Source organism: Canis aureus, chromosome 7, assembly GCF_053574225.1.
Source record: "Canis aureus isolate CA01 chromosome 7, VMU_Caureus_v.1.0, whole genome shotgun sequence".
In the NCBI taxonomy this organism is placed as follows: Eukaryota; Metazoa; Chordata; class Mammalia; order Carnivora; family Canidae; genus Canis; species Canis aureus.
The window spans coordinates 45688533-45710573 of NC_135617.1; the positions used below are offsets into that span (position 1 = coordinate 45688533).

General features: G+C 35.8%; 1 long non-coding RNA gene across 1 annotated transcript; it reads left to right on the top strand.

Moving 5' to 3' along the window:
- Positions 1-2176: 2176 nt before the first annotated feature.
- On the top strand, positions 2177-14734 carry LOC144316842 (uncharacterized). The gene is made up of 3 exons (XR_013382679.1): positions 2177-2506; positions 10665-10733; positions 13086-14734. It is a non-coding gene; the product is annotated as an uncharacterized LOC144316842 (long non-coding RNA).
- The last annotated feature ends 7307 nt before the right edge of the window (positions 14735-22041 follow it).

Here is a 22041-nt window from a genome sequence, read left to right on the forward strand (position 1 = left end):
TATTTCTTAGAATTCTATTTTATCTATAGTATTTTTGAGTGTGTCTCTTCATATAGATAGACCTTTGAGGAATTATGATATATATGTATATATATATTTAGGCATATAAATATATATAGTTAGGCATTATGATATATAATATTTATATGTTTATTTGGTTTTATGGTATGCATATGTTTGATATATATGTTATATATTTATATATTTACTTATTATGTCATAATAAAACTTATCACTGTTCATTATTTATTTGAGAGAGAGAAAAAGCACAAGCGGAGGAGTGGGGGAAAGACAGAGAAAGAGGGAGAAGCAGACCCCCCACTGAGCAGGATACTGGACATGGGGCTAGATCCCAAGACCCTGAGATCATGACCTGAGCTGAAGGCAGCTGCTTAATCAGCTGAGCCACATAGATGCCTGTAATCTTCCTGTTTAGAAACACATTAGACAATGTTATAATTTTTGCTTCAACCCTCAAACAATTCAGAAAACCCAAAAGAAGGAAAATCTGTTGTATTGACTTATGTTTTCTTTTTTCCTGATATTACAAGAATACATTTTAATTGTCTTCTTTCTTTTAGAGAATTTCTGTTAGCCATCCTTTAGGGTAGGTCTGCTGGCAACAAATTCTGGCATTCTTCATCTGAAAACATCTTGCTTTCCTTTTATTTTTAGAGTGTATTTTCACTGTATATAGAATTCTGGATCCATAGTACTTTTTTTCCAGCAAGTGAAAAATGTTATTCTACTACTTTCTGACTTTATGGTTTTTTTTTTCCAATGAGGAATCCATTCTCATTCAAATTGTTTATCCTTATATATAAGGTGGCATTTTTCTCTCATTTTTAAAATATATTTTATTTTTAAGGGCAGTTTTAGGTTCACAGCAAAACTGAGCCTAAAGTATAGAGATCTTGGAATACCTGGGTGGCTTGTTGGGTCAAATGTCTGATTCTTGATTTTGGCTCAGGTCATGATCTCAGGGTGGTAAGATCAAGCACTATATCAGGCTCCAAGCTCAGTGGGGGAGTCTGCTTCTTTTCCTCTGCCCTTGCCCCTGCTTGTGCTCTCTCTTTCTCTATCTCTCTCTCTAAAATAAATAAATAAATCTTTAAAAAGAAAAGTACAGAGATCCCATATACGCCTTATTCCTATATACCCCATACATATAGACATAGCCTCCCTCAGTTTCAGTATCATGCATCAGAGTAGTACATGTGAGACACCTCTTGCTGTTTTTAAAAGTTTTTCTTTGTCAGGGGCTCCTGGGTGGCTCAGTGGTTGAGCAACTGCCTTTGGCTCATGGGGTCCTGCATCAGGCTCCCTGCAAGAGGCCTGCTTCTCTCTCTGCTTGTGTCTCTGCCTCTCTCTCTCTGTGTCTCTCATGAATAAATAAAGAAAATCTTAAAAAAAAAGAGTTTTTCTTTGTCTTTAATTTTCAGAAGTTTGACTATGATGTGTGCTTGCTATGTATTTCTTTGGTTTATACTATGTGGAATTCACTCAGCTTCTTGAATCTGTTGGTTTAAGTCTTTTGTCAAATTTGGGAACTTTTCAGGTATTATTTCCTCAAGTACTTTGGTCAGTCCCATCATGTTTCTCCTCTTGCTTTCTGGGACTCTGATAACAAGAATGTTGGAACTTTTGTGATTATCTCACAACGGATCTGTAAACTTTTGATTCAGCCTATTTTCTCTCTGATGTTCAGGATGAATAATTTCTATTGTTTTATGATCTAGTTCACTGATTCTATTTCCTCCACTCTGCAGTTGAATCTACCCACTGAGCTTTTTATTTATTATTATATTTTTAAATTTAAACTTTTCATTTGATTTTTCTTTATATCTTGCATTTCTTTGCTGAGATTTTCTCTTTTTAAAATTGTGTCAAGTGTGTTCATAATTGCTTGTTGAAAAATTTTTGTGATGACTGCTTTACATCATTGATCACCAGGGAAATGCAAACCCAAACCACAATGAGATATCACCTCACACCCTTTGGGATGGCTGATATCAAAAAGAAAAAAAATAAGTGTTCATGAAGATGTAATATAAAAGAAACTCTCACGCACTGTTGGTGGGAATGTAATTGGTAAATTAAAAATTTTTATGATGACTGCTTTGTCAGGTAATTCTATTCTCTCTGATATATTTTTTTTCTTTCAGTTTGAGATCTTCCTGGTTTTTGGTATGATGAATGATTTTTGATGGAAACTTGGACGTTTGGCTATAAGACTCTAGATTTTTTTTTTAAAGATTTTATTTGTTTATTCACCAGAGATAGAGAGACAGAAACATAGGCAGAGGGAGAAGCAGGCTCCTTGCAGGGAGCCTAATGTGGGACTTGATTCCAGGACCCCAGGATCACAACCTGAGCCAAAGGCAGACACTCAACCACTGAGCCACCCAGGTATCCCAAGACTCTATATTTTATCTAAACTTGTTCTGGCTGGCTTTCTCTAATTCCAGTCCATCAGGGGAAGAGGACACTACTTTGCTACTGCCAGGTGAGTGTGGAAGTTCTGACTCCCTACAAGGCCATCAGTGATATCTCACCCATGGAAGGGGTACTTGCTAATCCACGGGAGGTGAGCTGCTAGGTATCAGAGTAGCCCATTAAAATAACAAGCCAAATAACAAACCTTTAATCATTTACTGTGATAGTATAAGCAAAAATCTAAACTGGGAAGAAAGTTGGCTCCCCCCTTTTCTGTTTTACCCCATGGAGTAGGGAGCCAATTGAGGGTCAGGTTGATCAACACAGATATGGGGGCCTGGGTATAATATCACTGCTGAGTGAGCCTTGAAGAAAAGGCTACTACTGTTTTAAGGATCCAAAAGTCAGGAGGAAAGGAATGGGGGAAAGAACTAGGAGTAGAAAAATATTAAGTCCTCAGTCAGAGTAGAGAAAATATCTTCAGGTTTCCCAAGTATGGAAACTACCAAAATATGGAAACTTCCAATGGAAGGGCCCTGGGCTAAGGATGCAGCTAAGCATAAGAACAAGACCAGCCAGGTGGGCCTGAGTCCCTGACTCCCTTTAGAGTCTGCAGTGCATTGACTGGGCACCAAGTCTGGTGTAGGGAGGGCAGCTTTCCCTGCTGAGGCCTGCTCAGTAAAGCATTTTTAATTTCCTACAATCAGGTCTGAAAAATCACAATAAGATTTTGGCTGGGAGCCAGAATCCTCAGTTCCTTTCTCATGCTCTCTATGTAGTTTCAGCTGACACCATAGGGTAGGAGGTGGGGTGGGTAGAGGGTGTCCTCATTATCTCTGCTTGGTGGAGAAAGTCCTGACTCTTCTGGTAACCACCTCAGTGAGTAAGAGGAATGATGCTCCATTACTGCTGGGGGGTGGGGTGGGGTGGGCAGTGAAAGTTCTGATTCCCCACATGTTCTTCACTGTCACTGCTGGGGCTGGCTGGGGGTAGGCTACAGCCGTTTCTGTTGTGTTTGGCTGGAGAAGAGCAGCTATTGTCTATAAGTTTTCTGTCTTGCAAGGTTGACCCTCTCCTCTCCTGATTCTTTGGCTAGAAAGAGTGGACTTTTGTTGAGGTTTTTTTTTTCATCTGTGCTTATTGATGTTTCCTAGTAGCTGGCTTCTTCACTTCTATGTCTGGAATATATGAGGCATTAAAAAGACCCAGGAATCTCATCAGGGTGTTGTTCCTTGGGTCCTGAGGTTCCTACCCAGTCTACCCTCTCCCTACCTTCTCCAGTTTTCTTATGTTTGTCTTAGACACATTTGTTTTTAATTGTAATTAGTGGGAGAAATAGGGAAAAGTAGGATACTCCATTATTACAGAAGTGAAAGTCCTTTTCCCTGCATTTTTAAAATGCAAATTTGAACAGGTTAATAAAATATTAAAAATAGAATGGGAACACTTATGAGAAGGACAACTATGCTTTGTCCCGCTCCAGCACATCTCCAGTATTGTCCCTCAGAGATAAACATCTTAATCACTTGTATCTAATTTTGGGGGGTTCATCTTTATGTAGGTAAATAATGTGCTTATTCTATGACTTTTTATTGATCATTTCTAAACATCATTCTGCTCTGTTATAATATAATTTAATTTGCTTACACTTTATCTTCCATCTTCTCTTCATTCTGTTGTCATATGTCACTGGCCCTAGTTCTTCTACTGGTCACCTATACAACTTCAAATTATACTAATACTTATGCTACCATGGACAGTATTTCTTATCTTCCCACTTTGTCAGAAGAAATATTAGCCCTCCCTTCCTTTTCTTTACTATTTTTTCTCCTCACTCCATCCTACAATCTCTAACAATTACACACTTATTTTACCTTTTTTCATGTTTCATTTTACATAAAATTTTATTTTAAAGTTTATTTATTTACTTATTTATTTATTGAGAGAGAGAATGCAAGTGGGGGGAGGGGCAGAGAGAAAGAGAGAGAGGGAGAGAGAATCATCATTCCTGATTCTTAAGGAATGAGACTTGAGAAGTCTCAAGCCTACTCCTTGCTGAGTACAGAGACTAAGGTAGGCTCCATCTCATGACACAGATCATGAAATCATGATCTGAAATCAAGAGGCGGTTGTTTATGGACTGAGCCACCCAGGTGCCCCCATACAGTTTTATTTCAAAACTATCTCAGTGTACTTAGTTTATATATTACCACTTTATATATGTTAAATTGTATCTTAGTCAAGGTCCAGACAGGGGACAGAAATCACACCTGATACCTAAACAGAGAAAATTTGAAGAATTGTTAACTAAATATCAATTTGTTGACCAGGTAACTAAAAGAGTAAAAAGTGAACTTTAGGGGAACCTGGGAGGCTCAGTCAGTTAAGCATTGGACTCTCGATTTTGGCTCTGGTTCATGAGCTCAGGGTTGTGGGATCGAGCCCCTCATTGAGCTCCACACTCAGCAGGGAGCCTGCTTGTGAGTCTCTCCTTCTTCCTCTGCTCCCTCTACCCCCTTCCCCACTGTCTGTATCTCTCTAAAATAAAGAAATAGATATTTTTTAAAAAGTGAATTCTAGTCATCAAGGAAGTAACAGCTAGAGAAAGCAGCTGTTCATAGGATTGAGAGAACAGTGAAGACATTAGAATTACAAAAACTCAGAAACTCAGAGGACAGTTCCTGCAACGCTGCAACTCAGACTTGAGTTGCTCAGCTAGCTGGTGCTGATGCTTTGTGGTGGAAGGATGTGCTGAGGCTGGTTCTGAGACTCTCGGAAAACCTGCAAACCATCAGCTGCATCCATGGGAAGAAACTCTTGCTCCCAAGATGAAGAAGCTTTAATGGGGTGATGCTCACAGGAATGGAAAACAGACAGGAAGAAGCACCTTCTTTCTTCTTCCTCTTGCCTTGTAGTCTCCTTCTACTCCCTCTAAGAATCAGCTGAAAAAGAAGATGTGGGGTCTCCAGAGTCCTAGATCCAGTGTCACAAAGCAGAGAACAGAGGGTGGTTTGGAGCCAAGAGACAGTAACTTAATAACTGGCACTAGATGTACTTGAGAATTATTTTAGTGTTGTTTGATAGAAGCTTTTCACAAAGACTAGGCTTTTCATTTTTTTAATATAAGTTCAACTTTCCTTTAAAGTATATACTCATCTCAGAAATGATGGGTACAAAATACTGAAACTACTCTATAAGGAGACTCAGTTCACTTTAAGCCATATTCAGCTATTAAAAGAATTTTCAATTTCATTTGTTAGTGGCAGCCTGGAGGGAGTAAGGAGAGGTATAAAGCAGGAGTGAGTGACTTGAGAGAGGACAGGATACAGTATATCAAAAATATATATTCATTACTTCTCAGTTTGGCCCTCAATGTCATTTCATAGGTTTCCTTGGGCTATTGATTGTTCATCTGTACTCTAGGGAATGCTAAATTCCTTTAATATAAACATGTATTCCAGTGTAGAAGTTCTCTATCTTAGGAGCATCTGAGACAGTGGTAATGAATCCTGCTGCCTTGTGGTAATTTTTTTCAAAGATGAGGCATGGAAGACAACCCTAACTAAATCCTGCTCCATTTTTTTCCCCCTTCTTCTTTCTTTCTTTAATTGCATCATCTTTGGAAATGGAAGAAGAGATGAAATGTGAGATACGAATAAAATGACCTTGGCATAAAAACTTTCTTCTTTCCTTATTGCCAACAAAACAGGAAATGAGGATAATTTGTTTCATCTTGAATTTTTAATCTCATTTTTTAGAGCAAATAAATGGCCTCACCTCTCACCCTAACATATACATTCTTCATGTATTTGATGAAAGTGGATGAAAGGATAAAAAATGCCTAGGTGAAACTAAAGAGAGTTCACACAACACTGTTTATCCAACATCTAGGGTAGGAAGTAAAATCTATTGACAATTTAGAACTTCATGAAGTAAAGGCATAAAATACCAGAAAACTCTTTTGACTTCTAGGTGTAGGAGCCCTCTAGCTATCTCAAGAAATGGAGAGATATTTATGTGTTATATATTATATGTATAACAACAAAAGTATCAAAGGTCTCACAAAATTTCTTGAAAGAATATAAAACTTGACATTTTTTGAGCACTTCATGTGCATCAGGTCCTGTGCCAGTTTATATCTATTAACAAACTTAACCTTCCTAAAAGAGAACAAAACAAAATGAGATAGTATTATTTTCTGCATTTCCTAAAGGCTAGAGTTGTACCTTGACCACGGTTACTATAGAGGCAGTGAAGGGTTTGTGATTCCAATGCCCACTCTTCTTAATTGCCCCCTTCTTATACTTATTACAGTCACCAAGACTAATAACAGCCACAAGACTAGCAAATCCTCTTACTTGTAATATTTAAGATAATTGTGATCATTTAGTTGGATATAAATGAATTACATGTACACACATGAAAGTTACTGTATATTTTTATAAGAATTACTATCTTTAAATAATAATCAAAACTATTCTTTTTGAGCTTATGATCTTATTCTATTAAAGTTAAATCATTACAATTATTAAATATGACACTAATATAAACATAATTTTATGCTACTTTACTTTTATTTGGAGTAACTCATATTATTTAGATAAAGGAAGATAATCATATAACAGCTCTTATGCAATATATCCTGTAGATAGAAAATGTTTTAGTTTTGATTATGATGATTTGAGATTCTTGCTAAGAAGGTTGCCTAAGGTCACAGAACTACTCAGAGCTAGAAATACAGCACAGGAATCTCTATTTCTAGTCCAGTGATCCACTTAGTTAAAACAGGGCTCATGCTATTCATAAAGCAATGTCATTTGTCACAGATAAATCTGGTTAAGTAAGAAGAGAGCAAGAATTAGATGTTAGGATAAACAATGATTTATGTAATAAATGCCAACTAATCTTATTTTGAACTCATTTTATAATATCATCTATCCATTTCTTAGAAGAAAGGTTTTATAGATTTAGGAAAAGTATATAACTATTCTTATTATCATCTGCCCTTGGTGAGATGCAGAAGTTGTATTGAGAGTTCAGTTTGTAAAGACCAAGGATGTCTTGTAGGATTAGATGCCAAAGAATTGAAGATTATTACTAATTTACAGATCTCCATGCTAATGAGTAACCTCTGTGATGTATGGTGTTGCTTTATATTTTATTAATCAGGGTGTTCAACATTGATACTTTAATTCAGAAACTGTCTATTTTAGAGTTTTTGTAATGAGTTTTAGGGATTACAGTGCTCTCTAATATTTTCTACTCTCACTCCATATACTTAAACCAGAAAATAATCTTCTAATCAATACCTCTTGCCCCTAGTTTACCCTCATTTATTGTCTCTAAAAACAATCCTGAAAAATCACTATTTTTAGGTTTTCTCTTGGCCTTTACTATTAGGTTATAATAAAAACTCCATATATTCTTATGTGTTTTGTTTGTTTATCTTACCTGTGTTTCTACATAAAATATTTTCTTTTGGAGTTTTTAAATTCCAAATATTCATTGAGTACTAGAACATTTAATTATGCCTGATAAGTATTTTAACAGTACTGAGCATCTTATAAAGCCTCAATAAAAGATCATTTTATTATTCTTAGAACCATTAATAGCATAAACAATGCAATAGAACTTTAGATCAAGGGCCCTGTCCTCAACAAATCTAGAAATTCAACAATAGAGGAGTTATAGCATTTAGAAAGGAGATAACACACAAAACAAACTATGTCCTGATACATCTCATCTTTGATGCCCTTGCCTACGTTCTTTTTACTTACTATTTCCTTACTTGATATCTAACTTGAAACTGAAAACAATGGGGAGAGTGCCAGTGTCAGTGTCAGCTCATGCCATAATTCCTGGTGCTTGGGGAAATTCTCAATCAGATTTAAATCAAGAAAGTTTTGGAGATCCTTGGGGCAGTGGATATTATTCCTTGGAGAGTTGGTCAGATTTTTTGATAGATTTCAGGAAGTCCTCCCTGGAGTCTTGAGGCCATTCAGAGATATATTATAGTTGTGCATCCCGAGAAACACTCTGGATAGCACAAGGCAACAGCTACTTGTTAGCACATGGGGTTACTCTAAGATTGCCTTAGATCCTTTTGTGCCACTCAGTCCTAACAATATTTACTCAATGCTCACTAAGTGGCCAATACTATACTAGATATTTGGTAAGATATGCGTCATAAGGTTCTTGTCCTTGAGTAGCTTACAGTTTCAAAGGAGTGGGTTTTAAGCTGTTTGTTGCACTTTTTTGTTTAAAGGAGACTTCCGGAGCCACCATAGGGTTGCTACAATTTTAGAAGTGTACCTGGCACGTGACAGGTGCCCACTAAATGCAGCCTTAGGAGCTTATGATTAGAATGAGAAACTTCCCTTTTATTTGCTTTATATATTTGAAATTATCTATCTATCTATCTATCTATCTATCTATCTATCTATCTAGTCTTCCAAGAGGAATTTTATTTGAAAAAAAAAAAAAAAAGGTCTACTGCTGAAGAAAGTTTAAAAAATTAATGGTCTCAGGTGCCTCATATTTCAAGATCATATTAAATATTCACATATTGATTCAATCAAGGCTACTCGATTTTATATTATAAAGTGATTAAATGACTGTCTAGAAAAAATAAAAACATTTTGACAAATATGTATTATGTACTGAGTTTTGGAATGGCCTAATTATAGATAATAGTTACAAATAGTTATAGCCTCCAACATTATGAAACATTGTATGTGTTAGGCATATATCAGCCTGTCCCAATGTTACAAAGGCTAATATTTATTGCATGCTCAGTACTAATATAAAATCATTTTATATATTTTATGTCACTTAATCTTTTTAAAGAAAATTTGTTATTGAGGCATAGTTGACACATGGTGTTATTTTAGTTTCAGGTGCACAATTATGTCATTTAATCTTAACCGCATTATGAGGTAGGTATTATTATTATCCTGTTTTACAGATGAGGTAATACTAAGACCAGAAATATTACTTAACATGCCCCAAATTATATAGTAAGAAAGTGGCAGAGCTGACACAAAATACTCTGTTTTCCAGAGCCATTAAGTATTATTATCCCAATTTTATAAATCAGGAAATTAAGGTACAAGGTATTAGAATTTTTGTCTTAGGTTATCCAACTATTAATGGTCATGCCAGAATTTAAAATAAGGTCATCTGTACTAAAGCCCAGTGGTTAAGAACTACCATAATAATTGGAAATAGTTCAAACTTAGCAAAAGATAAATTGGTTGTTTCTGACAGTTATATAAAATGATATGTGATCGTGAATATTAGACACATGTAAAACAATTTTAAAAAGCCTGAGAGACTGAGCAGGTAACATTTGATGGCCATTAATGTTATCTAAGGAAAGATTTTATCAGTCTACAGAGACATTTAGTATTATTTTGTCAGATATACCCAACCTAAGTATTCAATACTTTTCATATTATAAAAGATACTTTAAAAAGTTCCAGTTCCTGATTACTTATTGCAAGTATATGGAAATTCAATAGATTCTTTGTATATTGGTCATATAGTCTGAAATCTTGCTAAGCTTACATATTAGTTCTAGAATCTTCTTTGCAGATTCCATATTTTACCTATTTCTTCTTGGGTGAGATTGGGTAAGTTGTATTTTTCAAAAAAAAATGACAGTTTTATCTAAGTCATCAAATTCATGAGTATAGACTCATTCATTGTTATATTAATTATCTGTTGCTATGTAGCAAATGATCACAAACTCTGTGACTTAAAAGACACATTGATTGTATCACAGTTTCTGAGGATCAGAAGTCTGGGTCTTTTGTAGGGTCCTCTGCTTAGGGTCTTTCAAGGCTCTAGTCAGGATATAGACTGGGGCTGAGTTCTCATCAGAAGCTTGGTCAGGGGAGGATTTGCATCCAAGCTTTATCAGATTGTGGGCAGAATTCACTTCCTTGTGGTTGTAGGATTTATGGCAGCTTTTTTTTTTTTTTAAAGCCAGTAATGAAGGAAGAGACACTCCAGCAATATAGTCAGGATACTCTTATATAATCATATCCATGAAATCATGTACATCCATTGCCTCCACTACATTCCATTGGTTAAAAGTAAATCACACAGCCTGTTCACACTCAAGGGGACAGGATTATATAAAGTCATGAACAGCAAGATGTGAAGATCATGGGGCACATCTTGAAGTTTGTCCACCACAATAATATTCCCCTATTTACTATCTGCAGAATCCATATAATGTTGCAAATGAGTCCAGGCTGCTCTGCTCACTGCACAACAGGCCAATGAGTTGAGAGGTAAGATGTGGGGTGCAAAAAATGACTTTATTTGGAAAGTCAGCAAACCAAGGAGGTGGCAGACTATTTTCCTAAAGAACTACCCCTCCCCCAACATGAAATACAAGCTTCTTTTGTGGTAGCAAAAGGGGGCCATAAAGAGGGGTTTGGGTCAAAAGGTGACAGACATCTGTAGACATATGAGGTCTACATTTGAGGGTCATGTAAGTTCTTTGTCTTTAGTCAGTTGATCTTTGTGCACAGGAGTCTGGTCATATCATTCCTTTAATTTTTTTTTAATATTTTATTTATTTATCCATGAGAGACACAGAGAGAGGCAGAGACACAGGCAGAGGGAGAAGCAGACTCCATGCAGAGACCCCGATGCGGGACTTGATCCCAGGACCCCAGGATCCCCACCTGAGCCAAAGGCAGATGCTCAACCACTGAGCCACCCAGGTGCCCCCATTATTAATTTATTAGTATATATTAATGTATCTTAAACATAGTCATTTTTCTACATATTTCCTTATCTCCTTGGGTAAGGCAGATTTTGGGTAAAAAGCAGTTTCTGCAAGTCTTAGCTGTAACCTGCCTATGTGCAAGGCTAAGCAGAAGTTTCTAAGTGACAAGTCACAGCAGCAAGGGAAATAGAAACAGCATACAGTATATGTGCTAAGTTTCTCCCTCTTCTGTTGTCAGCTCCCTCATTTCAGATATCGCTGATTTGTGCCTTCCAGCTTTTTATCCAATCAGTCTGGAGAGGGTTTAATTGACTTTACTGATCTTCCCGATCAGCTTTTTATGTCATAAATGTTTCCTATTGTCCTATTGTTTTTGTTTTCTATTCATCAATTGATGCTTGGATTTTATTATTTCCCTTTTATATTTACTTTGGATTTCAATTGATCTTTATTTTCCTAAATTCTTAAGGTGAAAAGCTGTGGTCATTGTGTTAAGACTTTCATTATTTTTTAATTTAGGCATTTAGTACCATAAGCTCCCTCCTAAATTCTTCTTCTATGTCATCTCACAGATTTGATGTATAGTATATGTCTCCTTACTCTTTTCTGTCTCAAAAATAATCTGTATTGCATCCTTAGTATAATATCCACCTGACCTCAATCCCACCTTCCCAAGTATGTCATGGCTGTCAGCCCCAATGGCAAACTTTAAGGGTAATATCCATTTTTATTACCTATATTAGTCAGCATTCTCTAAAGAAACAGAAGGAATAGGACCTGTATAGACACATATACACACATAGAATGAATATATGTATACATTCTAAAAAACTAATCCTAATAGAGCTAATAGAATGATTCTGTGTAAAAATCCTATAAAATCTTATAAATCCTATAGCCAGAGAATGCAAACAACTCTGAATGTATGCCTGTGCATAATCAGGACATTATTATAGAATAATTATAGAATAATTTATTGAATTTACCTGTGACCAGGTGGATACAAACATCCAGTTATGTTTACATATTCACATATTCACTGTGCACTTTAATTATGGCTTCATCAAATATTTAATATTGAATATTTTATTTCACATAGTATTAATTTTTCAGGATTGGATGACCAATAATGCCAGTGTAATGGAATCTCCATATGAAATTCCCCAGGACACAATGTCATTCTCTAGAAAGGTTACTAGAAATACATATGTATTTTCATTATAATGTTTGCAGAAATGGTATTTGTAAGAACAAGTCATGAATATGTTCATGTGGAACAGTTGACTGTATTTCATCTTATATTAAGATAGGAGGATGTCCACTACTGTTTAGCAAGATAGCTTGCTCATTAAAGGTCCTGGATGTCTACTTTTCCACTTTTTTGGTAGAGACTCTGCTATACTCCTACTCTTTCTGCCCCTCTCTCATTCCTAAAACCCTGAAGAAGTTAGCTGCTTATGAGGAAACGCTCTTGTCTCTCCATTAACAGTGCACTTGCCCAATAGACTTGATGCCCAGGACTCCTGCTCTTGCCAAACAGCTTTTCTCACTGTTCAGGCTTGAAGCTGAGACCCTCCTTAGTAAAATCAACCCAAATATTTTTGACATTATTGATTTGTTTCATGGATTTTATTTGATTAAACTTTTATTTAACACCTTCTATATGCCAGGCACTCTACAAGATGCTGGGCATTAAGAAGTAAACAAGATAAGGGCAAATTTTGGAATATGAAATCTATATAAAAATTATGTAGAAATATATTATCAGAAAACGTCTACATTGAGAGCAAGAAAATCCTGAAAATAATTAAGTAACCACCACTTTTGTGTTAGAGAATGAAAACAGCGTTGTTGTTTATATAAGTTTTAAAAAGTGAATACCATTGATTTTTTTTTTTTTTTTTTAAAGAAGGCATATATGCTGGAGAAGAGACCATGCTGCCCTGGGTGCCTACAATACCTAAGATCCTCTTCTGAGAGGTTGCCATGTTCATAGCCTCATTCTGTGAAACAAAACAAAAGAAAAAACCAGCTAGCTCATCAGACAACCATGCTTTTGTGTCACTTGACTCCTGATATTATGGGTCAGTTGACTTAATTGAACGGATTAACCTTTGCAGCAATATGGAGAGTGTAAGTCCTGGCCATTAGCCCATGGAATGACCTGTTACTAAACTGTGCCCAATAATGGTGGTCAATATTGGGTGGTGACTAGCTCTCTTTGGAGAAAAACTTAAGGGGGCAGAAAGCTAGAGACCCACTTGAGGCTTCAGAAGTCATAGGATAATAAAAGCCTTAAGACAGTTACCCTGAGGCAAGAGAGGTTTAGAGGAGAGACCAAGGATAGGCAGAAATAGTGGTTGATCTTAATGATCAACTCAATCACAAGCTGAGGTAGAGTCCTTGTCACAGGAAGCAACAAAAATTTGCTACTGGACAGACTTCTGTAGGTATTCCTGTTGGTTGTTAAAAGCTGCTGTTGGTCCTCCACAGATATTGTAGGTCCTGAATGAATCACAGTTTAGTGGCCTGGCTGAGCAGTTGATAAGATGCAACTTCTTGCTCCTTTCTTCCCATATGTATCTTTAAACCTACACCAACTAAGATAACTTGAAAATATGGTTTCTAGAACTCAAAGAAGATTGACCACTAAGAGCACCGCCATGTTGAAAATAAATCATGCAAGACAAATATGTCTGACAGTATTTAGTGAATCTATTTGTCTATTTAACTGAAGCTATCAATTTATTTCGGATTACTTCTAATCCAAAGTGAAAGTAAAAGTAGTGCATATTCTCCAACTCACATTGTTAGGATTCAAATACCTGAAAGGGAATTAAGAAAATGAAAAGATATGATTTGAACTCATTCAATTCTGATTTTCAATAAAACAATTTCAATTTGTCTGTAATATGTTCCCTACTTAATAAAAAAGCATAAGTGACATCGAGTGGCAAATTTGTCAGTAAATCATGTATCTTAAGGAGGTAACAGTTAAACCAAATCTACAGAATCTTTTTTGCCCTTTTTTCAACTATTCTAAATCTGTTTTTTTTTTTTTTAACTTTAGATTTTTCTGCTTCTCTTTTAAAAGAATCCACCTGCAGCAAACACACTTGGGAGCTCAATAAATAATATGTAACAAAGTCTAAAGAGGCTTATTCACAAAGAAGGGGCCCAAATCCCTGAGCTTTAGAATTATTCTTTATCTTTATGCAGTTTCTGAGACCCTGAGGGTCTTTCCCTTCCTTTTCCCACAGTCTCCCTACTTAGCATTCACAGAAGGTATCTCTCCTTTAGGCTAGATTAATTTCAACATAAAAAAAAAATTTCACTTTTTTTTTTGGCAGGGTGGAGGAGATAAGAAAAGGAGTTAAACTTGGAAGCGTGTACTTATCACTAATGCACTTTATTGCCAGAGAGCAATATTTTTTATTGCCAAAAATAATGTTAAAATAATTACACTTTATGATCTTAACAATTTATTTCTGTATCCATCAACTTTGAGTATTCGTGTATTGAAGTAATAGTACTGACATGATCTTTTCCATTAATAAAAGTAGCCTCACAAAATATTGTTGTTTATTCACTGGTTTACATACTTACTATTGCAATGCAACTGTGTAGCAGTTTCCCAGCACATAGTAGCAAGCAAGAGTTCTCTACACAAATAAGATTTGAGGGAACCACAAAGAATCATTGTTCAAAACATAAGCCATGCTTTCATGAAGGTTAAACCACACAGTTCATTCAAATTTTCCTATTCCTTTCTCTCCCCCTATTATATCAGATTGTGTTTATTTTGCAATGGGGTCAAGGGTACAAGCAGAAGAAGACAATGGGTTGTTTTGCTGGAATAGGCCTGGCATGTTCTAAATCTAGTGTGTGTTACATTTGCTTATTTAAAAATGAACACAGAGAAATACAAGAAGATAAGAAATGAATCAGCCAATATCCTTCCCTCTCTATCTTGAAATGTAAAGCAAGATTAGGTTCTTTTCTATTCTGTTAGTAACAAAATGTGAGAGTAGTACTGGGAAATAAAGGGTTTTATTTTTATTCTGTATTTTTTGTGATTTTTTTTCCCTTTATGGATCTATTATTTATTCTAGCTCTTCCACTTATTGTGCAACTCTAGGCAATTTGCTTAATCTCTCCATGATACGGTTTCCCCCTTTGCAAACTGGGGACAATAATATTAAATTTAGTTACTCATAGGGTGGTTCTAGAAAGGGGGTTAATGCTGGTAAGGTTAACTCTTTCCTAGCCCTGACTCCTCCTTCTTTCCTTTTTCTTCTTCATTTTCTTTATATTTTATCCTTGTGGGCCAAGCAAGAGTTACCACTTCCTGTGCATTTTGCTTAAATATGTGCTTTCGAAGATGACTTTTGAGTGAGTATACATAGTTTATACCAAGGATAAGAACATTTTCTACTCTGCTTTCAACTCATTGCCTTAAGCTGCTCAATGACTGACGGCATTTTGTCTGTTAGAACCACATTAGACTGATCATATGACGGCTATTAGCATGACATCAGCACAAATGGGAATGCTTTGACCAGGTATCCAAGAGCAACAGGAACCCACTTAAATGCATTATTGTCATGTTCCAATTTGGAAAGTTTCATTCACTTCTCAGATGAAGATCCCTACATTTTGGCAGGCCACCTCTAGAATCTGATGGTTGAGACTCATTACCAGGCTGCCAGTTTCTCTCTTTTCTGAACCCTGTATCTCCAGACCATTATTTATACTATTTACGTCTAGTTCTAGACCTGTATACTTTGTAGGGGCTGCCACAGACTGAGCGGCTTGCTTCAGAAGTGTATCTTCTCACAGTTCAGGAGGCTAGAAGTCTGAGATTCAGGTGTCACCAGGGTTGGAGTCCTGAGAGGCCCCAGTCCTTGGCTTGTAGATGGCTGTCTGCTCCCTGTGTGTTTACATGGTCTTCCTCTTGTACATGTCTGTGTCCTAACACTTCTTATGAGGACATCAGTCACCCTAAGTGACCTCATTTTAAGTTAATTACTGCTTTAAAGACTCCATCTTCAAACATTCTGAGGTACTGGGACTAAGGTTTTACTATATAAATTTTGGGGGGATATAATTTAGCTCATAATAGGAACTTACCTTGCTTACTAAGAAGCTCATATTTTAATTTTCTGAGCAACTTCTGAAACTTGTGAAATTTCTTAAATTTTTCCCTTGGGGTGTTTGGGTAGCTCAATTGGTTAAGCATCTGGCTCTTGGTTTTAGCTCAAGTCATGATCTCATTAGTCATGGGATCAAGCCCCATGATGGGCTCCATGATCAGCAGGGAGTCTGCTTGAAGATTCTCTCCCTCCCCCTTCCCTTGCTCATGTGCATGTGTGCTCTGTCTCCCAAAATAAATAATAAATCTTAAAAAGAAACCTTTTATAACTGAATACACAGAAGAGTCATTTTCAAATTATAGTCTGTACTCCTATTCTTAAAATTATTGATTAAAGTTAATCACAATGCTGATCTTTGTGGCACCTCCCCCATTAGTTGTCTTTCTCTATTGTTATGTTCTAATTTTTGGAACCAGGGCATTTCTTTATCCATGGTAAAATAATTTCTGTGAGATATTTGGTATAGAGAATTTAGGCTAACTAGTCATGGTTAGAAAAAGGGAAATCAATATCTCGTTGTGGATGCACAAATTAGGAAATGAGTTTGGAAATATGTAAGAATGTTGCCAAAATAGGGTCATGAAATAAGATGAGGAGTCAGTCAAAGCAAACAAATAAAAGCAAAATACAAAACCCTCTAGAAGTCACTGATATTTATTCCCAAATGGCTTAGATTAGAGTCAGTATGTTTGCCATCTAAGTAAGCTACAAAAAGGAAAAAGTTTTGCCATGATATATCTTTTCTGACTTAATTTTGACTTATAGGTTAAGCTTCATGTGTCCAATCTTCCCAGACTTACAAAGAATCTGTCATAGAGTCTTTTTGAAAGATTCCATCAAACTTCCAGCTAAGGAGGTAGGAGTCTATAATTCCAATGTGTCTTATTTATTTATTTATTTATTTATTTATTTATTTATTTATTTATTTATTTATGAGAGACACAGAGAGAGGGGCAGAGACATAGACAGAGGGAGAAGCAGGCTCCTCGCAGGGAGCCCAATGTGGGACTCGATCCCTGGGTCGGGATCACACCCTGATCCAAAAGCAGATGCTCAAACGCTGAGCCACCCAGGCATCTCTCAAATGTGTCTTTTAATAAGTTATGTCCTTAAATATCTGGCTATTTGTAAAATTGATTAGAAATTTCTTATATTTCTGTAATGTCACCTTTTAATTCTTTCAAAACTGTTGAATGAATACTGTCTCGTCCCAACATATAAACATCTCATTCATTCATTCATTCATTCATTCATTCATTCATAAAATAATGGAAATAATGAAGTATTGAGTAGTTAAGAGAGAAGTCGGTATATGGAAGTGGATCATAATGGATAACCAGAGAAAACTGAGGTAAAAAAAAGTTCCAAGGGTGGCTCAAGAAATAGTTATGAAGATCCTGACTTTCAGAACTGGTAGTATATTGTGCCTTAAGTGAGTAATTACCCTTTCAGAACTTTATTTATTTGTAAAGTGGGGATGGTAAAATCAATTATTTCACAGATTTCGAGGATTAAATAAGACAACTTAGGTGAAAGGACTTATGAAACTATCAAGTACTATACAGACACTGTAAGTTATTTTAATGTATAATTACAATATTTATTCTAGTTTTGACTTGTCTGTGTCCAGCACAGCTTGAGAGAGGAGCTTAGTTCAGTAAAGATTAATAGAATTAATATAATCTGTCATGTGTTTCATTTTTATTCACAAGGGCATAATTTGCACTGCAGTCATTAGATAGTGTGGGATATGTGGATTTAAAAAGCCCTGTTCAAAATGTTTGCCTCTAAATTCTAGTCTCGTCTGTTCTGGTGTGTACTTACACCTAGAGAATATGTAGTTTTCACTTTGGGTACATGCATGTGTGTACATGTGTGTATGTTAAGCAAGGGATATGCAGCTTTTTTCTGGATACGAACCTATGAGTTGGTTGATTCCTCTCTGCCTTGAGAAAGATGGGAAAAAATTCATCTTTTTTTAAATAGATTTTTTTAATTGAGTACAGTTGATGCAGTGTTATGTTAGTTTCAGGTGTACAACAGTGATTTAACTTCTCTATTTATTTTTTATGCTCACTACCAGTATAGTTACCATCTGTCACCATATAATACTATTACAATATCATTGACTATATTTCCTATGCTGTGCCTTTTATTTCCATGCCTTATTCATTCCGTAACTGGAGGCCTGTATCTTCCACTCCCTTTTACTCATTTTGCTGATTCCTTACCTCCACTCCTCTCGCAACCATTGGTTTGTTCTCTGTATTCCAATTCTGCTAAGAAATCCACCTTTTTAAAAGGTACTTAAAATTTTAATTCTAAAGCAAACAAAAGCAGGCAAAGTTAATCAGTCTTTCAAACTTGAAATACATATGACTGTAACTAGTTCATTAATTAGAATGTGGGTCTTACACCAACTCATGAAAATCATTGACTCAATCTCTTCTGTTTGTTCAAGTCTAATGATGGTAATGATGTTGATTTTTTACCCACCCCAGCACTGTAGAAACTGCACAGTATGTAATTATTGCAATTCCTACATATAACCGTATGCTGTAGAGTTATGTCTCAGTTTGGGTTCCTCAGGAAGCAGAGCTTGAGACAAAGACTTGTTTCCAAACACTTAATTGAGGAACATGAGCCCAGGGAGCAAAGATGAATGATAGGCGGAGTAAAACAGGAAATAAGAGGGATGCAAAATGAGGATGTATTGTCAAGTAGATATTTCTACAGACAACTAGCTGTTCAATCACTTCAGCCACATAACATATCTCTTGGGGCTGTCCTGTGATAGGACCTATTCGACCTGCTGTTGGTCAAATAATTGGCCTTGACCTTCTGAGTAACACATGCATGGATGCAAAACATGCTTCTGTTTCAGCCCACACAGTGGCATCAATGGAGAATGCCTGGGCAGAAGGCAAGCGGCTTCTGGGACTGGTCTGAGTCAAGGCACTGTCAAGGGCCACGTGCATGAAAATGTTTGAAGATACGTGGACTGATTGTTTCACCTGTGGATGGACTAAATGAGAAGTGAGCTGAGAAGAATCCAAAAGGGTACATAAGACATATCCAATACACCATGTATATATTGGGTATACGAGCAAATAATTTGGGATAACTAAAGCGGGTTTTGTTTTTTTTCAATATCAAGAGTCACATGCTTTACTGACTGAGCCAGCTAGGTGTTCCCTGGATAACTACAGTTTTACTATTGGAATAAATATTATTTCTGGGAAGGATTTATGGTGAAGAAATATTTTATATGGATGTATTTAGAAATATGAAGCTCTCCACAATGTGGATGGCATCCTATGTATTCTAAAATGCTTATCTACCCAACTTAATACATTTTGCAGAGGAAATACAATACTCATGGGTTCTGCTTTTTGCTTTCTTTTTCTTCTTAAAAATTGAGAGAAATAGTAATGATTGGAAAAGAATGACATTTGGGGAATTGCATTAACTTTTAAGTTACCAGACAATTTTACATACATGCTGGTAAGTCCACCATGAGAGAGAAAACATGATATAATATTTAAAAGCTATCATGTAGTGAGAAAAGAACATCTTTGGAATTAAAGACACAATATTATTCCTTAGTGATTTTGGTAACATTCAATTTAATGTCAGATAGATTTCTGTTTTCCCAGATGACCTTATGCTTTATACCCTAGGTATAATTCCATATTCTGGAGCCAATGTCTAGGCTCCATTGCTTGTTTCTCTAGGTTTGGACAAGATGGACTGGTAGTATCAACTAGTCACCTGCACTTTAATATGATTTCTTACTGTAATTATAGTTATCATGGCCATATATTGATGCAACTTAAATTTTTTCCAGATGAGTGTGTTGCTTTGCAAACCTATGGTGAAGAGATAAATTTTAGTAACCTTTGTCTTTTAGGAACAACAAAAGTTGTTGTATTGAAAAGGCTTTCTACTGGATGAATTTTACCAAGAAAATGCTAGTTTGTTTGATATTACTTATCTGAAGAAGTTATTTCCCAGTTATTTCCCGGAAGAGTGGGGTCTAGAAAAGAAGGCAAAGTTTGTCTTGGTATAAATGTTTTCTTTCAGTACCAAGGTCAAATGTCTAATGATGTAATTTAAGGGTAGTGGTTACATTTTGAGTGAGAAAAGTATTTTCCGATCCAGACGAGTATAGTGTATTGTGACCACCTACTTACTGCCATAAGCTCTGATTCAAACTATTTCCCTATGACACTGGCACACAGATTACTAGTGAGTTTAAACCAACTTATATCCACCTGCTTATTTTCCTTTATAAAGTTTTTTTCTTAAGTTGCTAATAATTTCCAGGTATTTTACCCTCTCATACAACTATATGGCATATTTCCATCTGCCACAGCTACTAATGGACACACATTTAAAGAAGGCTAAACTTCTTGCTTTATTATAATTATTGCATGCATTTTAAATGATAAAAGCGATCTTACAGAAGCTTTAGGAAATAGAAAAAAGACGTAAAAATCATCTGTAAGCTTGATCAAGTATTATTACTCTTTTGGGTATTTCCTTCCAGTAATTTTTCATATATATGTATATAGGGAAGATATAGTTTACATTGAATAATTAAAGTCATATGTTCACATAATTGTTAGGGCTTCTCTTTTCCAGCTAAGGAAATTTGTATCTACTCTGCTAGTGTGAGTAAAACATGTTACTTTCTAAAGGGAATATTGATAACAGAAGTGACAAAAGACTTAAGATACTCATACTCTTTGGTTCAGCACTATCATGCCTAGAAAAATTTTGAAGATCAAAGATGTTGTCATCTTTATAAATATTAATAATGTTTGCCAGTGTTTTATAATACTTAAAGTTGAGCATGAACATAGTGATCCAAAAATATGAGATTGGTTAAATAAATTTTGGCATAAGAACACAATGGACTAATTTTTAGCTATTAAAATTATGTTGTAGAAAAGAGTATATTGATTAGGGAAAATGTTTATGATCTATAGCTAAGCGAAGATTTAGACTAAAAACCCAGTATATTCTATACCATTCCATAAAAAAGCTATACGTATGCACATACATATAGATACAACTATAAAGGAAGACAATGAAAGATTAATAATGATTACCTCTGGTTTATGAGATTACCATTAAAACAGTTTGGGCTCAGTTGCAGGTACAATATATTCTAGAAAGGAACAATAAGAGAATTATGTGCTTACAAAAATCATTGTAAGAGCTAGAGAAGCGGGCTCTTGATTGACTGAACTTCCATAAATGACTCCTAGACTTGCCAAGTTGGCTGCTTTCTCTGCCATGATCTGGAAACTACTGCCATGATCGTTGGCTCCAGACTAGATAAACTCAGCTGAGATCCACACCAGCAAAATGGTGTAGCCACTAAGCCAGGGAACAGATACTATTATCTCTGTTAGCACTGTGGCAAAAAAACTAATGCCAGCAGGACTGTGCCTGACAGCAAAAAGTAGAAGTGTAGACACAACCTCTTTCCATCTTCCAAATCTGTTTGGGTATATCTGCTTGATGGAAACTAGGACATACGTGGACACCAAGCTCCATGAGTATATTAGTCTTCAGGTCTCCATGCTCCAAAAATGTCACAGGGGATTGGAATAAAGTTGTGAGCCAATATGCAACTAGTGGACCTAAAAATGATTTCAATTTCATCCTTTTTATTGTGATGTTTTCTAAGGTTTTCAGCATTGA